Source organism: Triticum aestivum, chromosome 2B (genome assembly GCF_018294505.1).
Source record: "Triticum aestivum cultivar Chinese Spring chromosome 2B, IWGSC CS RefSeq v2.1, whole genome shotgun sequence".
In the NCBI taxonomy this organism is placed as follows: Eukaryota; Viridiplantae; Streptophyta; class Magnoliopsida; order Poales; family Poaceae; genus Triticum; species Triticum aestivum.
Window position 1 is genome coordinate 533,866,737 of NC_057798.1, and position 11,178 is coordinate 533,877,914.

Consider the following 11,178-nt stretch of genomic DNA (forward strand, 5'->3'; position numbering starts at 1 on the left):
CCTCCCGAATAACATGAGCCTCTTGCAGTTTGCGGGGTCTCTTGGACGATGAATGACTACTTCTCTGTGGAATGCTGCCGCACCTTCTGTTCCACTGGCCGCACATTTGGGCATACCCTCAGGTGATGCTCGATTATCCCCCTTGGGATCCCAACCAGGTCCTTAGGCCCCCATGCAAAAACATCCTTGTTCGCACGCAAGAAGCTGACCAACACCTCTTCTTGCTCCGGGGGGAGGTTGACACCTATGGTAAAGGTGGCACCAGATGCCCCGTCTTTGTCAACCAGTGCATGCTTCGTCTCGTCACGATCTTGAGAGAACAACTGATTTTTCTTCGTAGGCGCAGCCTCCGGAGCCTCAGGAGCTCCTTCCTCACTCGTCCGCGCGATCGTCGCGGCCCTGAAGGCGAGCTTGAGGGTTGTCAATGCTTCCTTGGTGTCCCCTGCCACGGTGAGGATGCCGCTGCTTCCCGGCATCTTCATGAGATTGTAGGCTAGGTGAGTTGCTGGCATGAACTTGGCCAAGGCCGGGTACCCGAGGATGGCGTTGTATGGGAGGCCGATACGAGCAATGTCGAAGTTGATAAGCTCGGTGCGGTAGTTGTCGCAGGTACCGAAGGTGACGGGGAGGCGGATCTGCCCCAGGGGGCAGGTGGAGCTGTCGACGACCTCGGAGAAGGGCTTGGTGGGGCGGAGCCGGCCATGGGGCATGTGAAGCAAGCCGAAAGCTTCCAGAGAGAGCACATTGAGGCCGACTCCACCATCGATGAGGGTCTTGGTGACTGCCACGTTGCGGATGGTGGGGGTGCAGAACATTGGGAGTGTGCCGGCACCCACAGTGGTCGCGGGGTGGTCCCTCGAGTCAAAGGTGAGGTCAGCCTTAGGCGCCGCCCAGCCCGAAGGAGCTCCCTGTTGTACATGTGCGGCACCCACCTGGCGGAAGAACTGCTTGACGTGGCGGTTCGAGGGTGGCACCTGCGAACCCACCGAGGAGGGCTGCGAAGGCGTGGGGCGCCGGTTGCACGAAGCGCGTGACGAAGAGACTGCGCAGCTCCTCCTTGGAGGCCATAGAAGATACCGGCAGGCTAAGCAGCCAGGTGCACGACACGCCAGCGAGGGCCATGGGAAGTCGGTTGGCCATGGCCTTGTCGTCACCGCCAGCTGCCAACACCGCCTCCTCGTATGCCTGGAGAAAACCTGCCGGATCCGCCGCTCCGTTGTATCGGGGCGGCTGCTCCAGCCTGAACTTGGGTGGCCACTGCACCCGCCGTAGAGCAGGGGGTGAAAGCTTGGAGGCCATCAGCTCCCCCGAAAGGGCGTGTCGATCTGGTCGATGAAGGAGCGTCTGCCATGAGAGCCGAGCCGCAGAGCTCAGCGGATAGGGAGGCGGACCTTTGACGCACCCCTACCTGGCGCGCAAAATGTTGGATTTCGGGTTCCGCAGACCCTTGAGAGGTTCGGACTCTGGGGTGCATGCGAAGAACTCAACCTCCCCAGTCTACCTACTCGCCAATTGAGGGAGTCCTGAATTAAGGGGTCCTTGGACATCTGGACTATATACTTTAGCCGGACTGTTGGACTATGAAGATACAAGATTGAAGACTTCGTCCCGTGTCCGGGTGGGACTCTCCTTTGTGTGGAAGGCAAGCTTGGCATTTCGGATATGTAGATCTCCTTCTCTGTAACCGACTCTGTGTAACCCTGGCCCCATCCGATGTCTATATAAACCGGAGGGTTTAGTCCGTAGGACAACAACAATCATAATCATAGGCTAGCTTCTAGGGTTTAGCCTCTACGATCTCGTGATAGATCAACTCTTGTAATACTCATATCATCAAGATCAATCAAGCAGGAAGTAGGGTATTACCTCCATCAAGAGGGCCCGAACCTGGGTAAACATCGTGTCCCCCGCCTCCTGTTACCATTAGCCTTAGACGCACAGTTCGGGACCCCCTACCCGAGATCCGCCGGTTTTGACACCGACATTGGTGCTTTCATTGAGAGTTCCAGTGTGTCGTCACGATAAGTCTTGATGGCTCCTTCGATCATCTGCAACGATGCGGTCCGGGGTGAGGTTTTCCTCCCCGGATAGATCTTCGTATTTGGTGGCTTCATATTGCGGGCTAACTCACTTGGCCATCTGGAGTAGATCGACAGCTACACCCTGGCCATCAGGTCAGGTTTGGAAACTTGAACTACACTGCTGACATCCGCGGAGACTTGATCTTCGACGGATTCGAGCCCATGTCAGGAGCGCCGAACGGTCACGACAGGCATGACTCAGATCTGCCATCGGACGGTGTTCAGGAGATCGCACCTGCGGCTGCCCCGGCTCTTAATCTGGAGCATATCACACCATCCGAGGACGGGTGGATGGACCCCGCCATGGAGGATGCACATTCATCGGCGCTGGAGCCAAACACAGACTTCACCTTCAAAGATATCTGTGTCATCGGACACTCGGACTCGTCTCCGGCCATAGGTTCCGAACCGCGTGCATCCATGCCTATTGAATCTGATCGGGCACCAATCATGGAGTTTACCTCCGCAGATATCTTTCAGCACTCACCCTTGGGCGACGTGCTAAATTCATTGAGGTCTCTCTCTCTATCAGGAGACTCTTGGCCGAACTATGTCCGGCTTGAGTGGCAAACGGACGATGAAGAAATTCGTTCTCCACCCACCACCCACTTAATAGCCACTGTCGATGACTTAACCGACATGCTTGACTTCGACTCTGAGGACATCAACGGTATGGACGACGATGCAGGAGAAGAATAGGAACCACCGCCCACAGGGCGCTGGACTACCATCTCAACATATGATATATATATGGTGGACATGCCAAAAGAAGGCGATGGCGATGAGGCAACGAAGGATAATCCCCTTGAGAAGCAATCTAAGCACCGGCGTCATAGGCGCCGCTCTAAGCCCCGCCATAGCAAAAATAGCGATAACGGCACAAGAGATGATAGCAATCCGGATGGTGCCGAAGACGAAAAAAACCCCGCCCCAGCCAGGCTTCGAGCAGGCCGAGCGGGAGGATGGGCAAGCTAGCCCTAAGGAACATGCAATAGATGGAGAATCAGAGGATGACGATTACATGCCCCTCTCCGAAGACGAAGTGAAACAAAGAATTCATCGTGCCTGAAGATCCCGTCGAGCAGGAGCTCTTCAAGCGCCAGCTTATAGACACTGCAAAAAGCCTGAAAAAACAGCAGCAGCAGCTTCAAGCTGATCAAGACCTGCTAACTGATAGATGGACATCAAATCCTACACTACCAGCACATGATGCGGCTGACCAACCACCTCGTGGCCGATATAAAGCGGCGTATCAGCCCGAAGTCCAGCCAGCACCCCGCCGCCAAAAAAGCAAAAACATGAAGGCCCGAGGCTCCGCAAATGACCAGCAAGACAAATTGAAAAACAAAGCAGGATAATCAAGATTGATCTACGGATCATGGGGCGCGCTCCAACACGTGACGATGACTTTCATGCTGGATATACTGAAAACAAAACCGACCGGGTCGAATAAAACAGAACAGACTCATTTAAACTGTGTCGTGATGTAGTTTGGCATAGAGGCACCGCACACCCCCTATGCTTCACTGTTGAAGTAATGGATCATGAATTCCGAGAAGGGTTTAAACCCGTGAACATTGAATCATATGATGGTACTACAGACCCCGCGGTATGGATAGAAGATTTCTTCCTCCACATTCACATGGCCCGCGGGGATGATCTACACGCCATCAAGTACCTCCCACTAAAACTCAAGGGACCGGCTCGCCATTGGATGAATAGCTTACCGACAAACTCCATCGGAAGTTGGGAGAGCCTGGCAGACGCATTCCTGGATAACTTCCAGGGACCACCGGATGCTGATGATTTAAGTCACATAACCCAGCAGCCAAGAGAGTCATCTAGGAAATTCTGGACTCGGTTCCTAACTAAAAAGAACCAAATTATCGACTGTCTGGATGCCGAAGCCCTAGCGGCCTTTAAGCATAATATCTGTGACGAGTGGTTTGCCTGACATCTCGGCCAAGAAAAACCGAAGTCCATGGCAGCCCTCACGACACTCATGACCCGCTTTTGCGCGGGCGAGGACAGCTGGTTGGCTTGTAGCAACAACACAGCAAGCAATCCTGGCACATCAGAAGCCAGGGATAGCAACAGCAAGCCCCGATGCATCAAACACAAGCATCGCAACAATGGCGACAACGCCGAAGACACGACAATCAACGCCGGATTCAGTGGCTTTAAGTCCGGTTAGCGGAAAAAGCCATTCCAAAACAACAATTTAGGCCCATCCAGTCTAGACCGCATCCTCGATCGTCCATGCCAAATTCATGGCACCCCAGGAACACCAGCTAATCATACCAACAGAGAATACTGGGTCTTCAAACAAGCCGGTAGGCCAGGTTCCGAAAACAAGGAGAAGGGGTCTCAAAGCGATGACGACGACGAGGAGCCCCGATCACCAAACAAAGGAGGGCAAAAGAGATTTCCCCCACAAATCAAAACGGTGAATATGATAAATGCCATCCACATCCCCAAATGGGAACGAACGTGCACTCTTAGGGATGTCGACTTAACGGAGCCAGTCGCCCCACAATATAAGCTATGGCTGATCACTTTCGATCATACTGATCGTCCGGCCAATACCAATCAAGGTAATTCAGCCGCACTCGTCCTCGACCCAATAATCGACGGATTCCACCTCACACGAGTCCTTATGGATGGAGGCAGCAGTCTAAACCTGCTGTATCAGGACACAGTGGGCAAGATGGGTATCGATCATTCGATGATCAAACCCACTAAAACTACCTTCAAAGGTTTTATACCAGGTGTGGAGGCCCATTGTATAGGCTCCATCACTCTGGAAGTAGTCTTTGGATCACCGAACAATTACCGTACCGAAGAATTAGTCTTCGACATCGTCCCTTTCCACAGTAATTATCGTGCACTGCTTGGACGAACCGCGTTTGCTCAATTCAACGTGGTGCCACACTATCTACCGTAAGCTCAAAATGCCCGGTCCGTGTGACATCATAACGGTTAATGGCAAGGCCGAACTCCACCTCTGCGCCGAAGAGTGTACAGCCGCCTTGACAGTAGAAGCAACGAAATGTGTCTTTCAATCGAACCTCGAGTCGACGACCAAGCTCCCGGACACCGTCAAGGGAGTCCGAACTACTCTGCGGCAGGATAGCCCGGCTCTTCCGGACCTCAATTAAAACACTCCGGCAGTAAATGGAGGCACAACTAGGATAAGCCACACAATGCGGCTTAACTGCACGTAGCACATAAATATCTTTTTTACACTATCTTTGCAGGCTCACTTTTGCGTAGGCCAGGACTGGTGGCATGGAAGCGGCCCGAATGCGTAAGGGAATCCTTAGAGATACCCCTTGACAACCATCCGACTACACTCCGGATCCGCACACAGCTTCTTCCCGCCTGGTCCCAGCAGGTTCCACAGTCATATTTATTTTTATAACATTTCCTGTACCTATACGCATCGACGTATTACTCAAATACAACATGTAGATTTATATGACGCTTATCTGCTATTGTTTCTTACAGACACCCTTCGTCAAAACCGGCATCTGTACATTGAGATATGCCTTAATATGCTAGGGGCTTCATTGTACCCATAATACGGCAACAAAGTCCGAATACCTTCACGGTAGTTCGACACCCCGAACTTATAACATTATATGCATCAGCTCCGAATCATGTCTGGGGTCAATAGTTGGGTTTGCCCGGCTCCCATGTTTTGGTACCTTACGTTCCACTATATAGGCTAAGGTAGCACAGGGAGAACTACTGCGATTGTGTCCCGGTTCTTCCGGACGAGCACCTCAGTAGAGAAAGCCAAAAATTGACTGTCATGATACGGCGAGAGCTGGTCAGCTATTCGAGAGGTTGTAAAATCTTGAAGGATTTCTTCCGCATAATGCCATAACTAATGCAGCGTGCGATGGATAGGCTTTTCTTCCGACCAGGTGCTTATAGATCCCCTCGTGCGGTCTTACGAACACCAGGGGCTGCGCCTACCTTCCTTTTGTCAAACTCCTATGGCTAAGTGAGAGTGATAAAGCCCTATAGTCCGATTGCCTGGTTCGTTGTGCTGAACACCTCCTTCAAGGACCCAAAACTAGGGTAAAGAGTGCTTAGGTTTATCCCGAACACCCCCGTACTTCCTACGTGGGGGCAAAAGCCGACGACTGGCCAACTCTCAGGATTAATATATAAAACGGTCGCACAGGAGGGAAAACTTTCAAATAACAGGCAATAAATAATAGAAATGCCCTTGTTCAACATTACAAAGGACAGCATGACTGTATTCATGGAAATATAATGTTCTTGGTGCATTGCTCCGCCGCAAGGTGGGCTCCTTTCAGGACACTATCATAATATAATTCGGGCTTGCGGTGCTCCTTCCCCTCCGGCGGTCCCTCGGTCATCAGCTTTTCCGCATCCATCTTCCCCCATTGCACCTTTGCACGGGCAAAGGCCATTCGCGCACCCTCCATACAGACCGACCGCTTGATAACTTCAAGTCGAGGGAAGGCACTCACAAGCCACTTCACGAGCCCGAAATAACTGCTTGGAATTGGCTCGGCGGGCCATAGCCAGATAATCAAATCCTTCATGGCTAGTTCGGTCACCTTATGCAGTTCGATCAGCTGCTTCAACTGATCGGAAAATGGCACCGGAAAATTTGGCGCCAAATACTGCAACCAGAAGAGCTTCTCCGCAGTACTCTTTTCCTCGGCTCGGTAGAATTGGGCGGCATCAGATATGCTGCGTGGCAGCTCCACAAACACCCCTGGAGAAATCAGAATTCAAATTATCAACTTGATTTTCTCCTTTCAAATACCTGCTTTGTATAGAAAAAGCCTTACCAGCCCATTCTTCCTCGCCTCCTGGATTTCCTTCAGGGCACCTTGGGCTTCCCCTCGGGCATCACTTGCAGCTTGGCAAGCTTGGGAGAGTTCGTATTCTTTCCCTGACAATCTCTGCTCCAAGGTCTCGCATTTCTTCACGGCCTCCTGAAGCTCTCACTCAACTTCAATAGCCCTGGCCTCGTGCTTTTCGCGGAGAGCCTGCTCTGCGGCTAGCTTCTTCTCGACTTCGGCCACAACCTTCTTAAGAGCCTCAATTTCGGCCGTCACCCCTAGAGCACATCATAAAAATAGTTTCATCATGCACACTTATTCATTTGTGCTAAATGAACAAGGTTTCTGCATACCTTGGTTATCCTCCAACTGCTTCTTCACTCGGCCAAGTTCTCCTTCAGCCCGCTCTAGACTCTGCCTCAGTCCAGATACTTCCGCAGTATGAGAGGCGGCAGTCGCTACAGACGCCTACTTATAAAAGAAGAGAGATAGATGTCATCAAGTGAGTCTCCTGCGAACATAAATTTGATCCTCTGTCTGGTTCTTTCTTTCACCGAACAGTGTATCAGGGGCTACTATCCATACTATGACACTCTTTGAAACCTCATAAAACATATCTCAAAGCCTTTTATAAGGCTGATACAGGATTCATTCAGTCCACTCTCAGCGGACCGAATCTTCTCAATCACCGCACCCATAAGGGCACGATGTTCATGAATGATGGAGGCGCTTTTGAGCGCCACCGATAAAGTATCCAGCACCTCTGGTTGGACAGAGGTTGCCGATGGAATAGGCACACCCCCTCCAGCCAAGGGAGGCCGTCTGCCTAATTCTGGAGCCGTATTGGTCTCTGGGATTGCGTCCGGCTGGGGGCTGAATTCAAGATCGCCCCCGCCACCGCCGTCCATGGGAGCCTTCTCTCCCATATGTCCAGCCCCTGAAGTTCGACCTCTTGGCGCCACCTTTATGATCTTTTCCCCCCTCCTTCGCCTGGGTCCTCCTGGGACGAAACCTCGGCGTCATTCACATGTTTGGGGGAAGGGGCCTTCGATGGTGTCCCACTCTCCATAGCATCCAAACCCAGTAAATCCTCCGACGAGGATTGTTCGATGCGGGACCTCGCCTGACTACAAAAAAGTATGGCTCAGATTAAAATATTATGCCATCACAAGCCTGGAAGCATAAGTGTGTTCGGATTTTATATACTCATGAGTTCACCAGGGGCTGGGCCCTGGGATCCCACTCGAGGCTGCTATCGACGGCGGCGGTGGACTCCTCCTGAAGAGGACTTTTCCCCTCTTAGGCGACTCGGCCTCCAAGGATGTGGAGGCCGTCCTTTTCTTTCTTCCCCCCCGCTGGGGATTTGTCTTCCTCCTCCTCCTCGTCCTCTTCGGAGGAAGAACGGGCATTGGAGTCTTCGGATTTTGGGTCCGAGGCACCGCGGCGACGGAGGCCGCCCCTGGTCTTCTTGACCTCCTTCTCGGTCTTTTTCTTCCGCACCTGGTAAGGCGCCGGGACCAGCATCTTCGTCAGAAGTGGGCCGGCCGGTTCCTTTGGCAGTGGGGCCAGACAGTAGATCTGCCCCGCCTTCTTCATCTAGCTCTAGGAGAGTTGTGGAAAACACATTAAGCATTTTCCTCAAGATATGCGAATAAAACATACGAATTGCTAACATAATAGTGACTTAACGAACTTGCAGGTCGGGACAGTTGGTACCCGCGGTCCCCGGCGGAGTCCGGCCATGATTTGCCGGACTTAAAAAGCACCTTCCAGGTGTCCTTGTGCGAGGAGCCAAAGAGCTCCAGTAGGGTCTGATGCTTGGCCGGGTCGAATTCCCATAAATTGCAAGCCCGGTGTTGACAAGGAAGAATCCGGCGAACTAACATCACCTGGACTACATTGACAAGTTTGATATTCTTGTGTTCCATATCCTTGACGCGTGTCTGGAGCACCAACAGTTCGTCGGACGAAGACCAGTTCAGGCCCTTCTTGGGCCAGGACGTAAGCCGCAGGGGGGCTCCGGATCGGAATTCGGGAGCAGCGGCCCATTCTGTGCCACGCGGCTCAGTGATGTAAAACCACTGCTGCTGCCACTCCTTGACGGAATCATTGAAGGTACCTGTTGGCCATGTGATGTTGGGCATCTTGCTCACCATGTCGCCTCCGCACTTGGCGTGCTCGCCGCTCACTACCTTGGGCTTCACATTGAAAACCTTCAGCCATAAGCCAAAGTGTGTCAAGATGCGGAGACACGCCTTGCACATGACGATGAATGTCGAGATGTTAATGGAATTAGGGGATAGATCATGAAAATTGATCCTGTAATAATACATGATGCCGTGAACGAATGGGTGGAGGGGAAACCCTAGCCCACAGACAAAATGAGGGAGGAATACAACCCTCTCGTGGGGTTCCGGAGTAGGGACGATCTGTCCTGACGTCGGAAGGCGGTGGCCGATTTTCTTAGCCAGATACCCGGCCTCCCGAAGCTTTTTGATATCCTTATCTCGGACGGTAGAGGCCATCCACTTGCCTCTTTCTCCGGATCCGGACATTTTCGGAAGACCCTTTTTGGGCGGAGAAGACGAACACTTGGGTGCTAGGGCTCGAGCGAGGGGGAATGGATGAGTAGAGGAAGAAGAAGGCATGGGTGAAAAAGGGAGTCCTTATCCCCTTATAAAGGTAGCAGGGATCCTGTGCCTCCCCACTAGCCTGGTAGACTCGCTTATTCCCCAAGCGCCGCGCTGATGGCGCGGTTGGGTTGCCCACACCCGTATTGATTAGAATCCCGTGATAAGGGGACACGATCTCTGCTTCGACAAGACGTGCCAATAAAACCGCCTCGCGATATGTGCGGTGGCAGGTTGAGAAAAACGGTTCGCATGATGATCGGGCCGTGGCGTGATGTCACGCTATGAAAAGTTGTCAGCAGATTAGATTTGTGAAATATTGTACTCTCTGTGGTGGTATGTGGAATTTGTTTTGCAGAGCCGAACAGGATCCTCATATTGAAGATCTTCTATGGAGTATTCGAAGAAGGAACCCGCCTTGCAATGCCAAAGACAATTTGCGCGCCGGACTCATCGTCATTGAAGCCTGGTTCAGGGGCTACTCAGGGAGTCCTGGATTAAGGGGTCCTCGGACAGCCAAACTATATACTTTAGATGGACTATTGGACTATGAAGCTACAACATTGAAGACTTCGTCTCGTGTCCGGGTGGGACTCTCCTTTGCGTGGAAGGCAAGCTTGGCAATTCGGATATGTAGATCTCCTTCTCTGTAACTGACATTGTGTAACCCTGGCCCCCTCCGGTGTCTATATAAACTGGAGGGTTTAGTCCGTAGGACAACAACAATCATAATCATAGGCTAGCTTCTAGGGTTTAGCCTCTACGATCTTGTGGTAGATCAACTCTTGTAATACTCATATCATCAAGATCAATCAAGCAGGAAGTAGGGTATTACCTCCATCGAGAGGGCCTGAACCTGGGTAAACATCATGTCCCCCGCCTCCTGTTACCATTAGCCTTAGACGCACAGTTCGGGACCCCCTACCCGAGATCTGCCGGTTTTGACACCGACACCAATCTCACAGTCTAGCTCGATGGACTGGAAGGAAACGAGACACAAGAATTTACCCAGGTTCGGGCCACCTTGCAGTGTAAAACCCTACTCCTGCTTTGTGGTGGATTGGCCTCGAGGGGTTGAGGATGAACTAGTACAGTGGGAGAACAACCTCAGGAGGAGGAGTGTTCTTGGGATCGAGTGGGCTGGTGAGTGTGAGTATGGAATGGATCCGATCCAGTCTCTCCCTCTACGGTGGTGCTACTGCTCTATTTATAGTGGCCTTGGTCCTCTTCCCAAATGTAAGGCGGGAAGGGATCCCACAACGACCAAATTCGAAGGGAGACAACTAGTACTACTATTTTGACAAAAGCAGTCTTCGCCTACAAAAGCCTCTGGTCGTGACGTCATGGTGGGCTCGGTGAAGACCTCCATCCTGCCTCCTAGCGGTCTTGGTCTCGTTGCACCGGAATGGAAACCTTTGGCTGATTCCTCGGGACTCCGCACCTGTGCTTTTCTCTTTAGCACCAAAGAGGAAACTGATGTCCTGCACCTGCTGGCGCCCGCTTGGCCTTGGTCATCATGGCTCACGTCATACGGACCTCGCGAGGTGAGGCTTGCATAGGAATCTCTGCTCCTCGGGAGCCAGCCTGGGGAGGCCGCTTCTTGTGGAGGTCTTGAAGTTGTCCCCCTCGTGAGGCTCGGCC